Raw genomic sequence first — 25,916 nt, forward strand, 5'->3', positions numbered from 1 at the left:
AATGCAATAGTAGTGGTTCCTTTAATTCTGTTCTTCAAGGTCTCTACTTGGTGTTGGAAGTTGCTCACTACTTTCTGTAAATAGTATAAGATTGCCCAGGGCCATAAGTTGTTTCTGGTATGTCAGGTTTTTTTTTTTTTTTTTATCTCCCTCTCTTTCATATTTATTACCCTACATATTTAAAATCGGAAAAGTTTTCCATCAAGAGCTTATCTTTGAGAGATCTTGTAACAGGTGCGTTTATTCATTTTATGCGATTATTATAATTTAGAAAATGTTTTATGGACAGGTTAAAAGCTGAATCACCTCCGCAGGCCTCTTCAGTATACTGATTTAACTTATTATCACCATCCTTTCATTTTCTAAGTGTGTTCAGTGTTATCATACTATCATGTCTAAACAACCATTTAGATTGCTACGCTGATGCATAAAAGGTTCAAAAACAATACTTACAGCTAACGCCCTTACCTAGTTACAAAGTGAACCCATTCTTACTTTGAAATAAACAAAGAAAACTAGTTCAGACGGATTATTTTGCATGACTTATACATGTAAGGAATATAATAATTAATTTTTATTTATTACGCTTTACACATTGTTATGTAATTGTGTTTTAAAATACGCACTTTATACACACCCACCCACCCACCCATCCACCCACCCACACACACACACACACACACACACACACACACACACACACTGTATTCGATATGAAACGGTTTAATCAACTATATGGTATAAGTGAAGAAATTTAAAGACTAGAAGCCTAGAGATAACAAAATAGGAAAAAAAAAAAAAACATTTATTACTAGTGTCGTCTTCTTAAAAAGACTTCATCGGATCGGATGTATAACATGAAAATAATACAAAAATATACATTACAAGATAACAACATCTATAAATGAACTTCCACACGTATTGCTGACATCTGAAGGCGTTCTGGGCGTTTTTGTAATGTATATTTTGGCATTTCTCTTTTCATTTTATGCACCGATGAAGTATGTTTAAGAAGACTGAAAGCAAATATTGTACAACAATGATAGCAATAACATGAGTTAGATAAAAAAAAAAAAACGTGCAAATAGGAATGTTTACGATAGACATTTCTTAAATTTTTGTTCCGTGAAGAACTTCATGGCTGAGAATACAGTCTTTCTATGAAGAAATGACTAGTTGTGCGATCAAATAATACATTATATATATATATATATATATATTATCTCCCACCATCCACATATATATATATATATATATATATATATATATATATATATATATATATATATATATATAGTGGTATCTCTGGGCTTCTATTCTTTAAATTTCTTTATTACAATCATTATTTTATTTTGCGAAAACTGCAAACTTTTTGACTACGTGTCATGGCCACGTTTTCAATGGCATACTTTCTGGTTACTGAAAGCAAATATTGTTCAACAATGATAGCAATAACATGGGATAGATAAGAGACGTGCAAATAGGAATATTTAAGATAGACATTTCTATTTAAATTTGTTCTGTGAAGAACTTCATCTGAGAATATGGCTGAGTCGTTCTATGAAGAAATGGCTCTTTTGAAAAACTGTTTTGTTGCGCTGAACTCAGGGACAGGAAGAGATAATATGCTGGACAGATTTGGACAAGTACCGGATTCTCGCTATCTTTTTTTTATGCTATTATAATACAGCTATATCGCCTGCTTCAGTTTAGGAGTACCCCTGTTTAAATGTCATTGGCTATTTACTCATGGGTTCTTAGGGCATTATGAGTGTAGATGTACTAAAAAGTATATGTAGCTTAAGGAAATAGAAATTGCACATACCTTTTTCTGGGTGTTGTGGCTTTTCCTCTGTCTGCGATTTCCTTAAGCTACATATACTTTTTAGTACATCTACACTCATAATGCCCTAAGAACCCATGAGTAAATAGCCAATGACATTTAAACAGGGGTACTCCTAAACTGAAGCAGGCGATATAGCTGTATTATAATAGTTTATAATGAGGAGTAACATGGGAGTTTTCCCAGAAATAATATACATAATTTTTTTTATGCGTCTCCCATCCACGAAAGATTCTTAACCTATCTAGCTAGTAGATTAGTACCGTGAGTGGCATAAAGATTTTTATTGATTTTTATATTTTTTCTTGTATATTTTATTCATTTTTACCTGTTCGTAAAACCTTCTCTAGAGACCAAACAGGAAACTTTTTCAAGCCACCTCAGGCTTCATTTAGCATGGCGTGGTCTCACACCGTGCGATGAAACTTATCTCCCACCATTGACAATCACATACATCTAACCCGCATCTTATTGGGTGGGTAGTGGATAAACTAACAACCTGGCCAATAAGGCTGACTAATACACTTTAATAATATAATCTATGTAATCTGTAATCTAATATAGTTCTGCTCGTCTTCCAAACAGACGAGTGCTTATCTTTCCTGTCTGATCAAAGTGCGATAAGCCACTTAACCAGGCCCGCGGGAAAATACGCCGGACACATGGACAGACAGATCTAGATTGTCTTCTGTAAACGTAAGAAAGAAATCCACTTGCGAAAGGTGGCTGATATATTTACGCACCGCACAAATATAGCTATCTTTTCGGAAGCACATTACGGTATGCGTTAAAGAAACCAATGAACATTGTCTGAATGAAATAAAGAACGAAATGCATAATTTCTCATTATTTTTTCTATAATATGACTCCATATTAGAAAGACACGCGAATTTCGTTACGTTTAATTCCTGTTGAAAGCGGTCAACTGTGAAACATAGGGTGTGAACACGGTCGATTATGATTTGATAGCAATTGACTTTTGAGTAGGGTGATGCCAGGATAAAAAAGAGAAACTGTCTCATTTAACTTGAATACTGTGAAAAAAAAATAAAAGGATCAGCTAGCTTGTTTTTAAATTTTGAAAATTGCTGGTTACTGGTGGAAGAATTGACTGCGAAGCCGAAGACAACAAGGTGCTATAAAACATTTAAGCAAAATATGTGTTTATATGACAAAGCGGAGATTAATTTTACCATTAAACTCCGAGAAAAAAAAATTCTAAAAAAATTTGTTTTTTAATTCGAGAATTCACTTTGTCGGGGCCAACGTATTTAATTTAATAATCTGAATAAAAAAGATGCTTGAGGTACAGCGATATTTTCGACCATAAAGTTAAATGAAACTAAACAAAGTCTTCCGTTTATAGAAGATGAGAATGAAAAACTCGTCCGTCTGAGAGTGGCTAACTCATAAGAAGCTCTTTGCAAGTTTTTTCATGTGAAGGTGAAAAATCCCTTATATTGCATCGCGGTTGTACAAATATTAACTTTAAAGATTCTATTCTACTCAGCCTGTTATTCTATCCCTCGTTACCCTTGTAAATGGCAGTAAGGATGTTCTGAGACTTGATCATAATAAAGTTTTCGTAAATTTGATCCATCTTAGTATCAATATTTAATGTGTTTAATATAAATACGTATCAGAACATTTTAATATATTTCAATCGTGATTAAACATGTTCCGTAAAAATTACTATTATCGAGAAAACACATCTACTACTAATATTTTTCTAAGAAGCCTTCTAAGTAAATCTCTAGAACACAATACAGCTTGCGTATTGATTTACGAGAAGTAGATCTGTTTCGGGTCCGCGCGGTTCCTAGTGGCTGTGCGCCTCGCAACCATATGCCTGGGGAAGGAGTGTCCTAGGTTCACTTCCCGTCGGTGACGTGAGGAGCTGAAGGATCTTCCTCAGCCATAGCCAAGTTAGCCGGTCTTGGACGTGGACAGTAGGGTTTTCTCCCCAGTTTATCTGGGGGGTTTTCATCCCGCAAAGCAGGCAAACCGGCCTTGAGAACTCAACACTATAGACATAGGATACACCGGGGCGTAAGGCTGACCACCTTATCCTGTGAACGGTTTGATGGCCGATGATTAATAAACCCTCGACACCGCAAGGTAAAAGAGGGGAAAAGGAAGATGAGATGAGGGGAGATATCTGTTTCACTCATAAAAGAAATATATTTGTCCCTCGGCATAAGTTATCAACAAAAAGGTGTAATATGAATGAGGAAGAAAGAGCGATCGTGTAACCAGCTGCTTCTGAAGCTGATAAACACATAAAAAACACCTTCTTCCTTCACGGATATTTATCATTAGATGGATATGGAGATAATTCTGAAATTGTATTCATCAGTTACTATGTATGTGTTTTGCCACATTAAATTGTCCCCACTTTCAAGACGCAGCCTTTCTATTATAAAGAGGAAGAGAAATAAGAAAAAGACGAGAGATAAAGGCATTCAGACTTTCTATTTTCACTCCGTAGTAGCTTATGAAAAAAACACTAAGGAGCGATTATACTGTAATGTCGCATCTTGTAATTATAAGTATGCGGACAACTTCCGTGTCTTTTCATTTTCATGCGTTAATAACTGATTCTTAAGCCACATGACAATTTACATATTCTAATTAGCAGCGTTCCCCTGAAGCTAACGCGAGTCGTTTGTAAAAAATTATAAATTTCTGTAAAGCAGAGTAAGCAAAAAATAGAGGGGAAAAGCATAACAGAACAATATTAATCAAAGAACTATCTCTCTTCAAATTTAATAACCATACAATAAACCCGGAATCCATAACTATTAACTATTCATATCTACTGGTTAATAACGTTCCACTGGCGCAGAATGAAACCGATTTGGACTTATTAATGAAACATTTAATTATAAAAATGAATTTCTCAAGAAAGCAATTAATCACTATATTATTTTATTTTCCCAAATTTATAGGCAATTCAGTCGATGTAAGAAATTTGTATTAATCACGATTACCTACAAAAATGATCTTGATAAGAAACTGCGTGTCACAGGATAACTAGAGGAGAATGGCTTCTAATTAAGGATGACAATAACATTCCGGTTTATGATCGGAATATTTCGCTTGTTAGGCGGCACATAATACACTGAAGGTATAAACAACCGAACTAATGTCAGATAAAGTGAGTTTGCTTTTTTCCCTCACCTTACAAGAATGGGCAAAGAAACTTCAGAGCACGCGATGTGCATAGACACCGGGTTGAGAAACTACACGCTCACTAGTTTCTAAAGTCTTGAATAAACCAGTTTTATAATCCTCTGAAGAGTCAACAGTCCTTTACAGGATTACATATGTCGTACTTTATACATTACTAGCTATAAACGATGAATAAAGTACATATTCAATAAAAATTATACGAAAAGATTAAATTTAACCTTTCAAAGTCATGCAAATATCTATAGGTATTATGTACTGATATTCTGAATATTTTTTTTAAAAAAGTTAATGACAATGCAAATCACCTACTTTCTTAGCCATATATTTGACTATAACTAGAATGGGAAGACATCAATTTTTCAGAGAAGCGACTAATATATGAAAGGTAGATGAGAATCTTTGATGCTAACCATATCAGAAGCGATGAAGGAAAGCACAGCCTGTGGGATCACAAGTAAGAAAATATATCAACAACCTTTTTTGCACAAATATTAAAAAAAAAATTAATGGAGTTTTGTGTGTCGGTCTTTAAGCGTATGACTTTGCTGGATGAATTTTAATGAACTTAGACAGAATGCCGATTAATGTTGAAATGCACTGGAAATCAAGAGATGAGTCTTTTTCGTTTAGGAATATACTTCAGCGAATATTTTAAACCATAATTTTCTGTTACAGAGAAGAAAGAATTGCGCTGAGATGTTATTTTTTATTATTTAAAATGTTGAAACGCTTCTTATATTAATCCAGTTGAAGCTTTTTTATGAATAGCAATGCATTATAAAATCATTGATTATTAATGAACAAAACAAGGGATTTGTTTAAAACTTTCATTAAAGTTGGTGAAGAGAAATTACTGAATTTGTACATTTCTATAATGAATATATTTTTCCGAAGTCCTTTTTCTTTTTTTTAGAAGAGTCTAAGAAAGTGTCTATTGTATAAAGAGAGGAAGGAGGAGTGATTTTGTGGGCCAGATTAAGTTGCCAAGTTTTCTTTGTATAAGTTGTTCATGAGAAACAGTCATTACATATGAAGGAAGGATGTGAACAATTTGGATCATGAGTGTATAATACTTCCGGTTCAACGCATTACGTACCCACTATCTTTAAGTGCCAGCAGGGAAGTAAATTCGCTCGCATGACCTTCCTCCCCCAACGATAGGCCATCATCTGAACTGTAACTTTTAGGACTACCAGTTAGCAATCCGGAAGCCGAACAGATAGAACAATGAGGTAATCACGCTGGCTGGCTGAAGCCGGTTTCTTGAAGAACGCAGCGAAAAGAAGATCATTTATTTGAGAAGATAAGATGAGCTTTTAACAGCGCATGGGGAATGGGCAAGAGCTCACCCTATTATTACAGAGCAAACACATTCGGTGTGATAATTGCGTGAGTGTCATAGAATGAATCGATCTTCTGTCGAAAGAACAACGAAACTTATATTTGGTCTGATTAAGATTCTGGCAGAAGCAACTAATGCCACGAGGCCAGTGTATTATGTCTGTTAAGTGTGTGTATTCTCTGACCAGTTTGTGCGCAGCCCCCCCCCCATAAGAGAGAGAGAGAGAGAGAGAGAGAGAGAGATGAAGAAGTTTACTGAACTCCACTACTACTTTCTATACTGTTATTTAAGAAAAACAGCAGTAAGTTAAGCTCATTACATGCAAAAGTCATTAATCTGAAAAGTCCTTATAAAGATTTCTTAAGTCTTCGAAGAATTTTCGAATCCAGGTATTTCCAGCTGAAGGACAGATGACGCTGGTTCCCTGAAAAGTGATATGGGAACAGTCACCGACGTCAGAAATACAGGGCGACCCGTAAGTCCTGGAACATGCGTACAAAGGGCGCGTCTTTGTGAAGCAGAAAATGGAAGGCATTTACGTGATGTGGAGTTTTATAACTAATAAAAAAATCTGCTGATGTTAAAATATATATACAGGGTGTTCGGGATAAATTTGACATATTTATAATTAATTATATTTTTCCGTAAGTTACATGTATTAACACACACTTCTCTTCATTTAAAAGTTTGGACCCTTCTTCATTCATATACAAGATGTCAGAAAGGATGGATAGCTGGAACCCACCTGAATCATGGAAGAGAATAACTTGTATCATGATGATTCGTGCCCGCCATCAAAATAAGGATATTACGACTGCTGCCCAATGCTCCCTGAATACAGTAAAAACAATCAGGCATGAACTAGAGACTCGCAATGGTGACTACGAGGATGTAGCAAGAAGAAAGATCCCTAGCAGACGATCTGATTGCGTTCGTACAGCAGAATTCCTCGCAAATCTGCAGGAACAGGTGTTGAAGAACCCTGGCATTGGAATTCGGGCTTTGTTCGTGGAGTTGCTAACTGTAGTCAAGCCCTGGATAACAAGGGTAGCCAATGGTAGGCCGTATGTATGGCAGCAGGATTCGGCCCCTTGCCACACCTCTGGGAAAAGTCAAAAATGGTTGTCTGAAAATTTCTACGACTTCACCAGTCCAAATGTTTGGCCTCCAAACTCCCCAGACCTTAACCCCATGGATTATTTTGTATGGGGCGCAGTTGAAAAAGACACCAATCGCACTTCCAGTAATACAAAAGCCCAGTTAATGGATAAAATTAAAACAGTTTTTGCGGCCCTTCCCAGGGAGACTGTAGCATCAGCTTGTTCGAGGTTCCGAAGCAGAATTGAAGCTGTGATCGATGCTAATGGTGGTTATTTTGAGTAAATCTTGTTGATAGTATTGTAATTAACTCTGCCTGTAATGTTTTTTTGTCAATTCATTAAATTTAATAGATACAAAGAAGATTTTCTTTTTCCTTACGAAACTGTCAAATTTATCCCGAACACCCTGTATATATATATATATATATATATATATACTGTATATATATCATTATGAGATTCCATAAAAAGAAGCTAAACCTGCAGACTCCAATGGATGCGAAGAAAATTAGATAAATATAAGCTATCTAATTTTGGAAGAGGAAAAGCGAAATTAGCTCTGGGAAACTCAACGTGGGTGCACTGTCATCTGCTTTGGTTTACTCTAATTCATTACCTTAAATCTTTACTCCCAATTCATTATCTTAACGTTGTCAACGTGTTAAGAACAGATCACCATTACAGAGCTATGGAATTTTTGACTGTACCATGCACCCTCCTGTATCGTGCATACCTTATTTAGAAGAACTTACAAAATTCAGAGCGGAAAAAATCAGAAAAAAATACATTTAATCAAAACGAAAACAAATGAGAAACATTGGGCTTAAAGTTAATTTAAAGACATCTAGTATTAACCTGTCAGAACAATGCCTAAAAATTAAACAAGCTTACGGCATAAAAATAAAGACTATAGCCAGCCAGTCCCTAGAAAGAGAGATAAAATTCAGCCATCAATTTATTCTCCCATTCCTTGACCTCAAATCTCTCTTGAACAATGGAAAAGCTCATCTGCAGCCAACTTCCTAACTACCTGATGCCCACTAATTAATTAGCGATTACCAATATGGATTTCGCCAGTCTCGTTCCACAGCAGATCGCCTGTCTAACCTTTGGATGTCAGCTGTGGGAAGGGTTGCAGAATCTCGGGAGATCTCTGGTGACATTTTTAGGGTATTTGATCGAGTATAAGGCAAAAACAGAACATACTGGGGTATTTGATCTGACATACAGATCCCTTACCAAGCTAACTCCTTATGCTCTGCCTTGTCCTCGCTGTAAACTGGGCGCCACCCGCTTCTCTTGTCGTTCATGACATGCAAAGGTGGTTCCTCTGTTCAGATTTCCCTATCAATGGTAGGGTACATCGATGGCCTTACATCACGAAATTCAAATCCTATCCATAATTATGCTGATAACAGTAGACCCCATTCTTCGTCTTATTCTTCTTCTTCCTTCAAGGAACTCCACAATCCTGAATTTCAAGTTTCAAGATTTTCTATGAGCAATATCTTAAACATCGAACTTTTGCCAACAAGTGAGAAGTATTGATCAAAAACAATACTTCCCACTTGTGTAACTCCTAAGACTAAATTTCAAATTTTCATTCGGCCGCACAGACTGTTCTTTCATTTGAGATGGTCCACTAACTAGAAACCTCCGTAAAAATGCTTGAAACTATCCCATTTCTCTCTTACACATTTTCCCTCCAATCTCTTTCTCATAAACGTTTTGGCCTTGTGTTTTTCTATAGCTATTTGCATAGCTACTGCTCTGCCGAACTGGCCACCATCATTCCTGCACTTTAAGTTTGCTCTGGAATTTTTATCGACGAAATAGGAAAGGGATCTATCCTCAAAATATTCGAATCGCTTTTTTCCTGAGGACAAAACAGCATTTACATTTACGTAGACATAGTCCCATTTGCAGAGATAGCTATAAATAAGTGAACTTTATTGTGTTATGTCATTAATTCCACAGCTGTATTCTATACTTAGGTGCGTTTTATCTGAAAGGAAAAACAGCAGTGAGTTGCACTAATTATTTGAAAAAAAAAAAAACTCATTCGTCCCCACGGATGTTAAATGCTATTTAAGTAAATGCAAACGGTACATAAATAAGCATAAAACTAAAATATCTATTTATACTATCATAGGATCCGAGCTTCAGCAGCTCAGTAGATATTGGCGATGTTTAAAAAGACGTGGGTTCGAATTTCGGTATAGGACGCGAAGAACTATTTATAAGAATGCTTTCGTCTTAAGGTTAGTTTTCTTCCACGAAAGTAGAAGAAAACTAACCTTTCTTCTGTTTTTTTTTTTTCAGTTAACAGACCATAATTTCAACCAGCCTATTACAGAACCTTGTATATTGCATAACAGGAACTGATAATGATATACATTACTTAACTTTATCAAAATAAGAAAAGGTTGCATTTTAAATATGCAAAACAGACTCTTCTAAAAGTGTTTTTCATGCGTTGTTATTTTACCTTCATCATACATAACGCTGATAATATGTGATTTGTTCGTTCCTTTGTTCATGTTTTTATGAGAGTGCTATTCACAAGAAGCCGTAAACATTTTGAGGATGGGATAAGAAACTAACGTAAGCTAATGGAACTCTTTTATATAGACCAAATAATGGTGCATTTTCAAGTCTGCATTTAAACTATTCATTTATTTATATTCAAACATAAGATCATAACTTATGTTTAAATATAAACTCATAGCAAACGCATTGAATAGATTCTTTCTGGGGATCACAAATTCCCAACATATATAAAATCCGTTATATTTAGTTTTGTCTCGAAATGAATCAGAAATGGCATGTTCGAGTTGATTCTTGATTGTAGTCCATTCGCATGTTTTTTCAATGCTTCATCAGGCGATTCATTATATCAGAAGGTTGGAATCTTTGGGCATCCAATTTAGAATAAAAATAATTAACAATATAAAAAGTATACATTATACCTAGAATGAACGAAAAGATATACATAAATCAGTATATAAAGAACAGATAGTATGTGCATTTAAAGGGGTATCAGCAAATTTTCAGATGGTGATGACAAATTTGCAATGTAGGTGCAACTTTGAAAGTTGGAACCTCTTGTCTAATTTATCATGATAAATTTCACTGATAATCCTTCTATTTATGTGAGAAAAAGTATAGTTGGAATGTCTCAACAGAGACGTATGAGTATTTTTGAAGTGTAAGATATTAAAATCTCCAAATCGTAATTAATTAATAGATGTTTGTTGTTGGTAGAGAACGTGTAGGTTTTAATAAGACATTACATGCGACAAATGGCTCATCTTGAGTTTCTTCCATAGAAGTTATTAGTATTGTATTAAGCTTATAGTTTTTAATTGTGTTCCTTATTAAACTTAATGAAATCAATCTTCTCATCCTGTTTGATTTCTGCACCACATTAATCGCATTCGCAAAAGCTAGCAGTACTTGTATACGATGGGAAAAGTAATGCAGAATTCAAGGTTCGTCTTCTAAACAAGGATCTGCTCTACTTGAGACAGAATTAATATGTTCCTAGAACAATCACTTAGTAGTTTGTTATTATTCTGAAGTGCAACCAGAAGATAGAATTTAATGTATGATTTTGCTGTCGTATCAAGTGACCCGCTTAAAATAATAAATAAATAAAAAGTCCGGTTGAGCAAACCTGATATGCTGTCTGTCTTTTATTATAAAACTCCTTGCTTCACTAGAGATTATTGCAAGACTTGTCCCCAATTTTCAAATGTCTATAGGTAAGGACTGTTTTACTTTTTCTACAGGGTATAGCAGTTACATTTTTATGGGTTTTGCTATATCCTACATTTGCTGAGTTTTGTTGGTGTTGCTTATTTTTGGAAACGAAGAATTTTAGGTCATATCATTGCAATCTAAAAGGATGACTTGGTTTGGTGCACTTGTTATGCGAATTCGTTAAATGCGTATTTGGAGAATATTCCTTATTCTTAAATAAAGTGTATTTGAGTCCACTTTTCTGCACGTATTTCGATTCTTAAAAAAAGTGCTGTTTTAAATGTTATTACGGTCATTAAAAAACATGCACAGATGTAAAATTATATTATTCCTACTTCCCTAATCATTGTCAGTTGAATTTCTTCTTGTAAACACACACACATAAAAAAAATTACAGAGCAATTCAAGTATAGTAAATGACTACCAGAAAGTTTAACAGGTTGAGCTTAATTGGTTCAAAGGAAATTTAATAGGTTAGTTTATAACATTAACCTACTAAATTCGCTTAATTGAAATACTGAAAAAAGGAAAATAGTTTAATGAAATTCGTACCGAATGTCAGAGTTAAATGATTGCTGCATTTAACAAAAGAAGAACAAGTTTTCATGATGAATCATGATTCAAACTATCTGGCCCTTATCAAGACAACTCAAACTTTGAGCGTAAGTCATTATTTGCACTGTTTCTTTTTTTCTTCTTTTTTCATTTGTCATGTAAGAGTAGAATTTTTCCATCTTACTCGGGATAAATAAGCAGTATATTATGTCTGTTATTTGCATGTGTTCTGACTAACTCCCTTTCAATTGAAACGTATAAAGATTCATAAGCTGGACTCGAATCCAGTTTTCCAAATCAAAGAACAAAATGTGAAGACATCCTCGGTACAGCAGCATAGGTTTCTTTATAGGATACTTATAGTGCATGATGGAAATATTCATCTACAGACGTATTCAAAGCCTGCATAGCTCAGTAAAAGAACTTGGAAATTCCCGTCTTCATCGTAGCCTACAATTCCATTAACCTACCATCCTATTAGCTAGTGGCGAACGGGAAGGATTGGGTTAAGTTGTTTTTGAATCACAGCTTAAGCATCCAGGGTTATCAGACCAGTGTATCATGTTTGTTAATCGCATGTGTTATTTTAATCAGTAAGCCTGCTCTGAGAGACCAGAAATTTCCGGGAGGAAAGTCCCTGTCATCCTTCCACAGGCCTACATCTAAACTGATATATACCGCAATCCCACTCATAGCATAAAAGAATTCACCATGATTATCCGTTTACAAGGCACATTCAATAAGAAACAAGGACTGATCTTGTGTGATATTTGGAAATCACTCGTCACATATTTCGGCACTGCGGACTTCAACTTTTCAGCCATCTATCTGCACACAATGCTGAATAATAGCTAACTGGTGCTGGCTCCCACGTGATTTCGTTTTTAACTTATATTGTAACGTTTCCTACATGCTTTATATATAATTTAATAATGCTGTAGTTTATGGCCACAAGTAGTTTAGCCTTTCTTTTATTTTTATATCATTCTAATGCAGAAGAAACCTACACGTATTAATAGTGTTTATGACCGAATAAACCCAGTGTATTTTCTTTTATAATTTATACTCATTGGCCCAAAGTCTACATATTCAATTTTCTAAGTTTCTTGCTTCTCTTCTCTTCTAAAGTTAATGCTTTCTGCTTCTGTCTTTAAAGATTCCGTATCCTGAAATTCACGTTTACGCTGTCCGTATAGTTTGGGGACATAAATATGTACTGTAATGCAAATAATTTAAAAGTAAATTGACAATAAATGAAAAAAGAAACAAATTACCACAGTTCGCTTTAACCACAGGCATGCACACTGCACCTGTGAAGTGATTTAGGCACAGCAAATCACAGTCATGGTTTTTATAACGCAAATAGACATGAAATAATGTGTGACATAAAATGCAATAATCGCATAAAAATAAACGATGTTTATTTTTATGCACTAACTTAAACGTCAGCTATCAGACTATTAGTCGTCAGTGATTAGAAATCATTCATACTAATAATAATATAAAAAATGAAATATAAAATATTTTATCACAGTTCTGCGCTGTGATCGCATCCCGATCGACTCATTTTGGCGGTCAGACATTTCATATACCATAATATAAAAATTTTACCAGTTCGCTTAGGATCTGGTAAAAATCTGGGATCGTTGAAGATCTATTGCCTACTATAGATACATATAATTATACAAAAAAAAAAAAAAAACCGGAAGTATCGTGTGCTGATGTATTTGTAAACCTGAATTTGGTTAGTAAGAATATGCGCAATTAAAAACAGAGCGAGAGACAGTAGCGAGTCCAGAGCCCTCATGGCATAACACTGCTACCTGACAAATCGAATCCACCAGTATAATGAACACAAGAAGAGCTTATTTCACCTCCTTCTATGAATAAATGATTTCCTCCTAAAAGTAAAGTTCTTGCACATTCTTTCTCGATACCTGAATGTTTAATACGTTCTTCCTTAAGCTAAAACTTAAGCTTTATATGCTTCACTAAGAGAACTACAAAAGCTACTGCTGTAAATGTGCTGAGGAGAAACTTCTCTTGATAACTTAACGAACATTACGATGGAGGACTGCGTGTTACGTAAAAGATCATTCAGCCTATTTAAACCCGCAGCATTTTGCATAATACACAGTTTCGAAAAAGATAAAAGATCTTGTTATTAGTGGAAGCAATTCTGAATTTGGTTCATGCAATTAATCACACTCTGCTGTATATATGACCTCGTATTTGCTTAACCTGAATAAACTGTTTCCTCACGTTAATGGTTTTCCTGAAATAAAGCAAGAAAAACATCAGTTGTGCCACCTGTCTAGTTTTTGTCAGTCATGTAAACTAATTGACATCAAAATCATGATCGAAATGAGGTGCATCCACCGAGATAAATTTCCAATTCGTTCGTTATTATATGCTGTTAAACACATACATAATCTTTCGCATATTTTAATCTCCCTTCATTCTTCTTCTCGAATAATTCAGAGTTTGCATATTTTGTGGATATTGATACGAAACTACAATAAAGTTATTCGAATGGGCTCGAAACTGAATTGTTATCTGCTCTGAAAGTGCCATGAAATGCTACTTGAAATTTCACAATTTCTCAGTCGGAAGAAGACGTCACTGACTGACAGCTCTAGGGAAGTAAAGAACATACAATGAAAGATAACATAAAGCAGTAAGCGCTTTGGTGTACAGATTGCACTACTTAAATCATCTTTTGACTTAAAAGTACCAAATGGTAAAGGAGGGGGGTTCTTGCTCAAAATTCCTTACAGCAGTATCGGGATATCAACAAGAGTGTAAGGAATTTATGAATAATAAAATGGCTTATGTATATGTGTGTGTGTGTTAGGAGAGCAAAAGTTTGCTCTCCTAACACACACACACGTTTTCTTTGCCTTACCCCTGCTAAGGCAAAGAAAAATTCAAGGCCACACACACACACACACACACACACACACACACACGACACACACACACACGCACACACTCGTAACATTAAAGGTAAAGAACGGGAAAACGAAATCACCAGATATGTTCTACACTATCAAGGTTGAGTAACCAGTTTTCTTTAGCATCGCATTCCGTTACAGGGTCACAGATGTGTTACATAGAAAATGACTGAATGGAAAAATATCAGCCTTCGAATCTTTCCCTCCCCTTTCTAACCACACACACACACACACACACACACACACACACACACACACACACACACACTGATATAATATTTTCTGAAAACTACAAAAAAAAGGGAATCCAATTGGAGAACTCGTAAGAGAAGGTTCAGAATTCGAGGAAGAGGCAGCTTAACTTAAATATCCTTATATTCTGTAAACATCGCATGTTTCCCGTTAAGATCAACTGCATTCCCTTCGACTATGATGGCGTATCTAGAATAAAGAGAGCATCTTTCTCTCTCTCTCTCTCTCTCTCTCTCTCAATAGATCGACATGTCAGTTCGATCATGATAAAACTGAATAATGAGAGTCTCCTATTTTTGTGACGGTAAGCTAACATCAACATAAGAGAATCCTACTACAATTTATTCATTGTTTGGCAGACAATGTTTCAACTTGTTTATCTAGATACGAAAGCCAGATATTTTGCAAACGCATTCCAATCAGTCGCTTTATTATTCACACTCTATACATAATGAATTATGGAACTGCGCAAACAACCAGGTTTTGGTTAATAACGGAGTGCTGAAACACAGCCATACGTCGTGCTGTATCAAAATCTTAATAGCATGACTAAATATATTAAGCACTAGTTAATATCCTTACAGCATGTGGATTAGAAACCAATGCACATGAGAGACAGACGTGTTTCTTTTGTATAGATATAACTACATCCTTTTTGTTTAATAAACATCTGAAAAAAATTGTCTTTTTTAAAGTTTTGATCTTAGTGCGATTTATGTATAAGATCACTCTTTCTGTGGGACAGCATTGTCACTTCACAGCAACAACATGGCGGGTAATTCTAGCACAGAGCAGTACATAATTAGTTTCTTCACTTGTATTTGTTAGTACTAAATACAAAACTTAAACTGAAATCTGTAAATAAGTCAAGTGGAAATTATTCATTATCCCTTGATAATTTTGACAGATTACAGTATATAACAAACACTGCACTTACAACAGTTAAAAAAAACTGGAAGTTTACAGGCGCAGAATGACTCTCATATTTTATTTGCAAGCACTGTTGATCACCTAAAGCAATGGTGATTTTTACCACAACTTATGCAATATTTACACATCAGTCAATCAATAGCTAGGCCCTTCCATCTTTCTTTCAGTCCATTGATAGGAAATTAGCCACATAGCAGTAACTAGGAATATCGGTCATATCACGTTATGATTCCCTTCTATAAGGCTTTGATCAGGCCACATATGGATTACTGCGTGCAGATTTGGTCACCTAGATTCCTGTTACTTTTTCTGTTGTTCCTGGTATACTCCATGCTGTTCTCAAAAACTCCGGATTATACTCAATAATTATTCTCGACAAATGAAAGGAAACTTCATTAGAAAAAAGGTAATCAAATGATATTTAAAATATCAAATTATTTTTTCACTTCACAACAGTAGATGAATCGGATCGTCTTATTGTTAGATTTGATTTTTTGGATCGGTGGTTGTTCATTTTCATTCTCTTTCGTACGATTTTCCAATCGCCTGAGAAATAATCAATTCTCTAATTCGGGAAACTATTAACTTTCTAGGGCTTCTGAGAAATGCCTGACGAACGTCCACGGTCTGTTCGGCTACTGAACGCAATGGACATAATTCTCCATTAATTGCAAATATCAAAAGTAAATGGAAAGTCTAGACTAATGGCTTCCAACCAGTAGTCAGCATCATCTGAATGTACTAGAAACTGTGAAATGTGTTCTTAATGCGGGAAATTTCACTTCGGTAAGTTTCCCAGGTATTTTTAAGCAATACATTTCAACGTGTAAAGATCATTTGCAATAAACATATATTACATCTTCTTCCAGGTGATAATGGAATTTTCTAACGCCGCCGTATATTTCATATTTGTTTTTGAGAAGAAAGAAAAAAAGAAAAAAAGAAAACTTAATACCAGCTGAAGATTTCATGAGTTCCGTAGAAATATTTATAATTTGAGTTTCTTCAGTTTGAAGTTTTGTTGAGTAGCATATCACAAGACTAGCTCTTGTAATTATTGAATATCATTAAAACGCTTTATTCTTGAATAGATGGGATTTCTCCATAAGTACACCAACTTGAAAAGTGAAAAAAAAGACCAAAAGTGCTGATTATTTTTTACTGTGGACGAAAAAAAGTTTTCAAGTGTAGAAGTTTAATGAAATACTTTATCTGAAACTTCAGAAATATTTAACGTCTCGTCTACAGAAGCTATAATATCTTTATCTTGCTAATTCAATAAAAACAAAGTTAAGAAAATGTCAAGGGTAACTCTTCACCCAGTGGGAGTCATATTCTTAAAGCAACTGAATTGAATAAGCTAAAGAACATTGGTATTTGCAATTTAGCTAATCTTGAACAGGAAAAAGACTCAGCCATTTATCGTCTTGGAGAATTATTATTTTTTTTAACTTGTAATGCTATTAAACCTTTACTGCAGTGTATTTTCGCGAAACAGAAAAATACCAGCGCTTTTGTCTTTTGATAGTATTAAATATCACTTTTTGGGGCATTAAATCAGGTCACTGAGGAAGATTATCACTGCTTGGGTAGATAGACCAAGAAATTAAGCGTCAAAGATAAGAAGTTAAACGGTCAGAGATAACGAAAAAAAAAAAGTTGGCCATATGATACAGAATTATGGGAGAGGCAGCTGATGAAATGGGAAAATGAAGCATTAAGCGAATGTTGAGAAGAAGAAGGGGGGGGGGATTCAAGATTCTCGACAAAAGCACATGTGCCAACCTAGTGGCAGAAGGAAGCATTTGGTGTAATTTGGACAGTGGACAGTTAAGGTGGACTGTGGTTTTGTAGCTGTAATTTGGGATTCGGTCAAACACAGATGTCAGGCATATATGTCTCTAAGTTGGAGATGTATACCATTTAGATTTCTGCCGCGAAGACTGATGAAGTAGCTGTGAAAGAAATTGTTTTTTTTTAATTTTCTGTGAGTTTTAATATGATTTTTTGAGGAAGACGTTTAGCAGCAGTGCAACCACACTAATTTGATTTTACTATCATGGCGATGTTTTAGAGGTCAAATAAAAAGGAAACATAGTACATGTCGCTCATTCCGAGGGCATCCGTTCTTCCTTTCATATTATAACCCTGTCAAAGTCACAAGCATTACCATATTATTAAATTTCCATCGGGAAAAAACTAGCATTATCGGAGAAAAATCTAGCAATATATACGAGATAAGATTAGACACTAACTGATCGCGAAGCTTCCTGGTGGGTTAACCTCAGGTTCGATCACGTGAATTATCTTACAGGTGGCCTACCAAAACCCCTTTACTTGAGCCCTTGAGGGGCATCTGTTACACTACATGTTTGAAGGGAGGTGGGATTGAAGCTGTAATCTCTGGTCTGGATTCCAACTTCTTCTCCACCTCCCTTCACACGTGCTAAACAGAAGCGGAAATCTCTGCTCTAGAGACCAAAAAAATACATCAGCCACTTCAAGCTTCAAGTAAAATGGTGTTTCACCGGACATGAAAGTCGTCTACCACCCAGTGGGTCTACCTGGCATTTCCTCCAACTAGGAAAGTAACCCTTTACAGCGGGAATATTTCCTGGATATGTCAGAGTCCTTTTGATGGAAATAAGCGGAACAGGTTGACCAGTGACCGTGGAGCCTTATATTGTGCTTAATCGGTCCCTTGGTGACCCACATTTAACTTCATACAGTATTACGATTTGAAAGATTACTTCCAATACATTCAAAAATATTTTTTTTCAAAATACAGAATTCTGATAAAAATCTATTTGATTTTTTAAGATTTAACCAATCGTTAATATAAGTTTGGTAGTGCTAACTCCTGTTGTAAACGTATGAAGCTGTTTTATTAAATCATTAAAGCGATTTTTAAAATCAAAGTTCATAATAACAAACTTCTGGCCATTATTCTAAGAAAACTGAGGGAAAAACACCCTGGATTTTTGAATTCTAGATAGACATTTTGAAATGCATTATTTGAAAATTGTCTTTCTGTTTATTAATGATGTCCTGGTAATATCACAAATGCAAAAAAATGTTCTAATGCATTCAGATTTAGTTCCGATCTCTGATTGGAAGGAAACATAGTCAAACGACCTTAATTCTAAAGCACCTAATATAGACACAGAAAAAATAGCACGGTCAATTTGTCTGTAAAGTAGAAAAGAAGATAATGGAGAGGCCGGAGGGAAGAGGTCCCGAATCTGGGAATGATCATCGATTAGCTTATTTTATAGCAATTCAACAAATACAGGGTGTCCCAAAATTCACGCAAGAAGTAATTTTGATAGAAGACACAGGTTTTTAATTAAAAATTGTAATTTCTTATTGATTCATAAAGTATACAGTATAGTGTTATGCATGGAATAGCATATCGGGTAAATGGCCTCCACGGCTTTGCTGGCACATATGCACTCTTTTGTCGAAATTTTCCATGACCGTTTTGCATAAATGTGGCTGAATTTCGTTGATACAGCGCTCAATTTCCTCCTTCAAGGCGTGGGTGGTCGTGGGCTTGTTGGCATAAATCTCAGACTTCAAAAAACCCCCAAGAAAAAAAAAAAAAAAAGTCCGACGGCGTTAAATCACATGATCTGGGCGGCCAATTCTGATCACCAAAACGGGAAATTACACGACGAGGAAATGACTCATGCAATAATTGAATTGTTTCTCGGGCTGTATGGCATGTGGCACCGTCTTGTTGAAACCACATGTCGTCCACATCCATATCTTGCAATTTAGGCACAAAAAACTGGATTATCATGTCGCGATAGCGAGCACCATTAACTGTTATTGCCTTACCAGCCGCATTTTCGAAGAAGAATGGACCGATGATACCTCCAGCCCAAAATCCGCACCAAACAGTGACACGTTGTGGATGCATTTGTTTCTCAACAATCACTCGTGGATTTTTTGAGCCCCAAATGTGGCAATTTCGTCGATTAATGAAGCCATCAAGATGAAAATGAGCCTCATCGCTGAAGATGATTTTGTTCGAAAAATAAGCATCCACTTGTTGTTGTTCCATAATCCATTCAACGAACTCTCTTCGCTGTGTGTGGTCAGTAGGCTTCAGTTCTTGAGTCAATTGAACTTTGTAAGCATAAAGATGCAAATCTTTCGTGAGAATACGCTGTAGAGAGCTTCTCGAAATGCCCAATTTAAGACCACGGTGCCGAATTGATGTTCCTGGACTCTCAGCAACACTCTCACGAACTGCTTCGATGTTTTCTGTTGTACGACTTGTTGAAGGACGGCCAGAGTGTATAAGATCACTAATTGATCCAGTTTCCTTGAATTTTTTAATTAATCTTTCCACAGTTGATGAAGTTAAATCACTATTCCGACCATATTTTGTACGAAAATTGCGAACTGTAGCTGCCAAACCTTCATTATTTTTAAAATATTGCTCAACAATGAAAATGCGTTGTTCTTTCGTGTAGCGCTCCATTTTTAATAACCCTGAACTGTCAGCTGTCACGCTGTTTTTTTTTTTTCTCGTTGGCAACACTTTACAGCACAAATGGCGCTAAATTTAAATCTTGCGTGAATTTTGGGACACCCTTTAGATGCAAGTTGCTTCACTCAATTATTAAATAATGTATTCCACGAAAATGACAACAGCAAATACTGAACGATATCTTTACTCTCCTTCTCTGAAAGAAAACTCCGCATCAGCTCACGCTTCAATAGAACTTGTGCTGATGGTGAATCAGCGTTACTAAAGACCAAATTGATTAGCATGGATTTCGCTGCAGATAAATTTCTGCGTAGATTCCACGGGAGCCTTCATTCCTGTGGCATAACAAGAACAAAACATTTCATCACCTTACTTTTATAAAGCCATTTTTCAAACAACCTTCAAAGTAAATTTATTATCTAAATTAACTGAAGGTCTTCGCTGTTTTTAAACCATCAAGCATGGATCATTGGAATCTGATTTTTCCTTGTTGTCAGTAATGGAAAAATTTCAGGAAAATGGTAAGGCATTTATATGATTGAGAGCTAGATAAGCCTACAAGTATTATCATTTATATTAAACGCGCAGATTCGAAGATTAACTCACTAATCCTAAAAGATCATGCATGAAACACTAGTTTACTCTTAGAAGTTTACACTTCTGCACTTCTATTTAGCTCATCTTAGGGCTGTAAAGGACATATGAAGACTCAACGCCACGAAGACCTAAACAAATCCTTTCACATGACGTTAACAAACATAACACAATTCCTGTCTCCATTCAAGCCATAGCAGATGTGCTTTCCAAAAATAGCGGCATACCAGCCACGTGGCCCATTCCAACAACTAATTGGCACTTGAAGTCACGCTCCACAATTAATACTTGTCAGGGTTAATGCTCGAAACGACTCAATTATTTTAACCATCACGCACTCGTGACCTTCTGCAACGCTGCAAGCTCACGAGACTCCACATCGTAACCCAGTTCATTATCTCCTACGTGCAACAAAACAACGGTTTTGAAATACCTGGACTAAATTGGAATGACCTCCTTTCTACGGTGTCCTCTTTAACCCCTGCTGCAGACTCACAGTGCAGTTGGAGGAGTCAGCGCACAGGAATTAGAGGAGTATCGGATAGCATGCGCTTGATTAACATAAGGAGGTGCTGTTGAATATACTACCATTGGCTCTACCTGTATGCTAAAGAAGATATTCTTGAATCACCTATATAGAGTAAGAAAGATTCCTAGATTGTATAATTATAAGGGATCTTTCCAAGAGAGCTTTTGACCAGTATCTTAAATAGGTTTCGTTTTTTTTTCTTGATTTTTTTACTAGTCGGCGGCATAATAGTTATACTTTATTCAGAGATTTAGGTTTTCATTTATGCAAAAAACTGATATGTTTTTATTTGAAATTGAAACTTACATTTTAAGCTAATCTATTTTAAAAATAATAATATTGAGCTACTATTTCTTCCGAATCAATTTGCAGAACTTATATAGATTATGATAAAGCTTTTGATAAAATATACAGAGAAAAATTATGAAGTATAATGAAGAAACAAAGATGTCCAATGTATATAATATTGATATAAATGGATATCCGTTATATATTGAGTGTACAATTAGGTAATAAATCAACAGAAGAGATTGAAATTAATCAGGGTATAAAACAAGGAGATAGCCTGTGTTCAATTCTATTCAATATATATTCAATATATATATATATATATATATATAAACTTAAAATATGGAAAACAACAACCAAAATAAGGCATCCAATTAACCAGAACTGCTATCAATACGATGATGCATTGCAGATGATCAAATTATAGTATTACAAAACAATGAAGACAACCTTCAATAACCAGTTTATGAATTAAATAAAGTAATCCACAATACAATTTAAGGATTGCACAAAAGAAATCAATATCATGGTTATCATATTTAAAGGTCGAGATCATATTAGATCAAAAATAGTCACAGAAGATAAAATACAGGATGGGTGACATGGCATGATATGACGCAGTTTAATTATCTGGTTTCCACATTAATATATCCAAACGATAAAGGTATAGATGGGAAAAAAACCAATTTCAAAAAATATGTTGAACAGTTACAAGGACGCTGAAAATTAAAAACAAGAAAAAAGAAATCCCACTAAAATTGTACAAAATAATGCTACTCCATTCTATTATATGATTCACAAATATGGACTGTGAAAAAGCGAGATCAAATTAAAATACAGGTAGCAGAAATGACATTTTTAAGAACAATTAAAGGATGCACAAAACTAGACCATATAAAAATGAAGACGAAGGAGAGTTAGGTATGTATAACTTAAATGAAAAGATCAAGGAATACAGAGAGAAATGAAAGACGATTTATATAGAATGGGAAGATGTCGACTCTCAAAAGAAGTGGATAAATATAGACCAAAAGGAAAGAGAGAGGGAGACCAGCTACAATACGGAAAGACTAGTGAAGTCGGAACGTAAATACCTAATCTTAATGAGAAAAGGAGGAGGAATGCCACTATATTATCTTCTACAGTCTAAAATGGAATATATTCTTTCCTGTACATTTTCCAGAGAGGATATTGATAACCACTCAAGTCACACGGTGCCCTGGATGAAAGAGTGCAATGTGGATGTGGCCATCCCTATTGAATCGGCTGGATGCACATTATGAGAAAAATTTGTGATAATGTCAGTAGAGTACTCAGGATAGTGATCTGTTCAGGTTACTGAGCACATAATTTTCCACTCCGATACTATTACTATCCCTCTTTCCACATCTCGGCAACGAGATTGCTTAGTGAACCAAATCCTTTTTAAACGATGATGGCCTTTTTCTTGTATGGTACCATAGTTCAATGGGTAATGGATCTGGCATGCAAAATAATGTTCAGGCAGATATCCAAAACTCTGCTAAAATCAGTTTAGTTTTTTTATGCAAATATATTTATTTCTTCAGGTATAAAGGCGTGATGAATTTAATAAGAAAGATTTTTTTTGATATTTTATAAAGAACTCAATATTAGCGAAAGAAATTTTGTGTGTGTGTGTGTGTGTGTGAGAGAGAGAGAGAGAGAGAGAGAGAGAGAGAGAGAGAGAGAGAGAGAGAGAGAATCATCCGGGAAAAAAACAGTCTTCTCCTTTCATAAAAATGAACTTCTTTGTTTCATTTAGGAATTGCCATTCCTAGGGATTCTGTTTAAAATTCATTAGCCGTAATTTCTGGATATATATATTAAGAAAATCTCATCCCATCATTTTTCGTATTAAGTTCAATGTCCAGTCATACCAAGTAACTTATCTTAAAAACCTGCTTATAACAGGGAGGTTAAACCTATCTGCATTGTCTACTATCTCTGTAAATTACGTGTGTTCTTCTGGCTGGTTTGCCTCTTTGCGGATGTTATCTTTGATAATTGTACATCTACCTCTTTAAGCAGCATAACATCTGTGATGTTATGCTACTTAGCTTTGTGAATCAAATGAAAACACAGTTAACATTTTAAATAAAGTCTACATTTTTTTTTCTTAAGTGCACACTTTCTTTATGTGAAAGTAGTTGAAATCAGTTTTATAAAATGGGAGAATGGCGGAGCACTTTAAAAAAATGTTGTGAATCATGATTAGTAATTCATTATGCATAAAACATTTTCTTGTATTTTTTTAAATGTAGAAGCTCCTCTCTCTCTCTCTCTCTCTCTCTCTCTCTCTCTTTACAAAGATGCTCTACAGCGGTGGAAAAACACAGGACTTCATCACACACTTACAGGATCAACAGAGTCAACTGTACTTACAGAACCACTATTTTCGAACAGAAACATAACAAGTCTCACAACTGGCCAGCCCTTTCTTTTCCCTACATGGAACTGGGCAGGAATAAGAGTCATAGGGGACCTCCTAACCCAGACCCTAAAGTGAAAAGCATTCACAAGCCTACCAATGAAGTACCCAAAAACTGAAAAGCAATATCAACAGTTGCAAGCCTCCATTATAAAACCTTTCCAGACATCGCTACACCTCAGGAAATCCGTATTCCTTCTAGAAACTGCTCGGGGCCGATATTTCATCATGTACAATCTGAAGCCTCACTTCCAATTCTTCCTCCCAACTACGAGAAAATATACCACTTCCTCATGTCAGTGTCTCCAACCTCGCCCTTATATTCATCCTTAACCCTCTCATCTACAAGGCTGCATATACCACTCAGTTTTCAGTGGGATCTGCCATATAAATCGAAGTGTGCCAAACCAGATTCCGACATACAATGGAGACTATGGCATAACATCTTACCAACTCCTTCTAAGCTCTACAAATTTCAGCTAAGAGAAACGGATCTGTGTCTATTCTTCTATGACGTTGCAGGTACCTTGGAACACACGTATCTAACCTGTCTCGCAAATAAAATGATCATCACCTATGCCCTAAATACTGCCTCTAGCACCTGTAACTACGCACACAGCCAAGAATACTACTTTAGTCCACACAGAAGAAAACAGACACAGAACATGCAATCAATTTCCTCTTCATCTGCGTTAAGACAATTCGTTACAGCGCGTCATCTACAGCTTCTACCGAAAACAGACAAGAAATAACCAGCACCCATCCATCACTGAAACTGCAAAAACCCTCATGTATATCCTCCGTCGGAAACTAAAAAGCAGTCTTTCACTGGAACTTGAGTACTTCAAGGAAACAAGAACTGTCGCGAAATTCATAGAGGAGTGGAATCCAACTGGCACCCTCTTCTGGATTGACGACGACAATGCGCTTCATCTGAAAGATAACTCAGACTGAAACTGAACTGTAAATTTTGAATTCATTTATTGCATTCTCTATTATATACCCGAAAGGAAAATGTTTCTTTCTCTGTAATATATATACTTATATACTTATAATATGTAAATAGTCCTTGTTACCTATCGTCTAATGTATATTTTAACAAGTTAAATAAAAAAAATTAAAAAATTAAAAAATTAAAAAAAATATCTCTATCTCGTTTTCTCACCTGCCTCATTATTTCTGTGGGAATAATGTTTAAACTACGAGATGCAAGAGTACATGAGTATCAAGGTTTAAAAAAAAAAGTGTTATTTAAGAGTAGAAAGTGTACGGATACATAGCCTCCAGATAAACTTAAATGTCGCAACTTGAGATTGCCAAATAACACTTCCTGTGCTGCCCAAGGACAGAGACGCCCAAGAATTTCCCGGTCATGGGAATTCAACAGTTGGAAGGAGTCAAAAGTTGATGACTTAGGGTCTGGCGGCATATAAGACAGCGAAACAAAGTCACCGATTTAATTTCATAATGAAATGTCTTCGGAAAAGCCTAATAAGGGATATTTCCGCATTTTCTTTATCTCCCACTAGAATAAAAACTGAAATTATTTCTTAAAGGTTCTTTAGCTGTCGTTACCTATAAAGTGAACATGTTAGACAGTGGCTGGAAGGATTTGCTCCAAATGAAGA

At 35.4% G+C, this 25,916-nt stretch overlaps 1 protein-coding gene across 1 annotated transcript in view; it reads left to right on the forward strand.

Annotated features, from left to right (window-relative positions):
- The window catches only part of LOC150099083 (uncharacterized), a 31,079-nt gene that overhangs the window by 3,069 nt on the left and 2,094 nt on the right, over nucleotides 1–25,916 (forward strand). The window lies entirely within an intron of this gene.

This window comes from Typopeltis vanoorti, chromosome 15 (assembly GCF_054136105.1).
Source record: "Typopeltis vanoorti isolate ZY-2024b chromosome 15, IOZ_Tvanoo_1.0, whole genome shotgun sequence".
NCBI classification, from domain to species: Eukaryota; Metazoa; Arthropoda; class Arachnida; order Uropygi; family Thelyphonidae; genus Typopeltis; species Typopeltis vanoorti.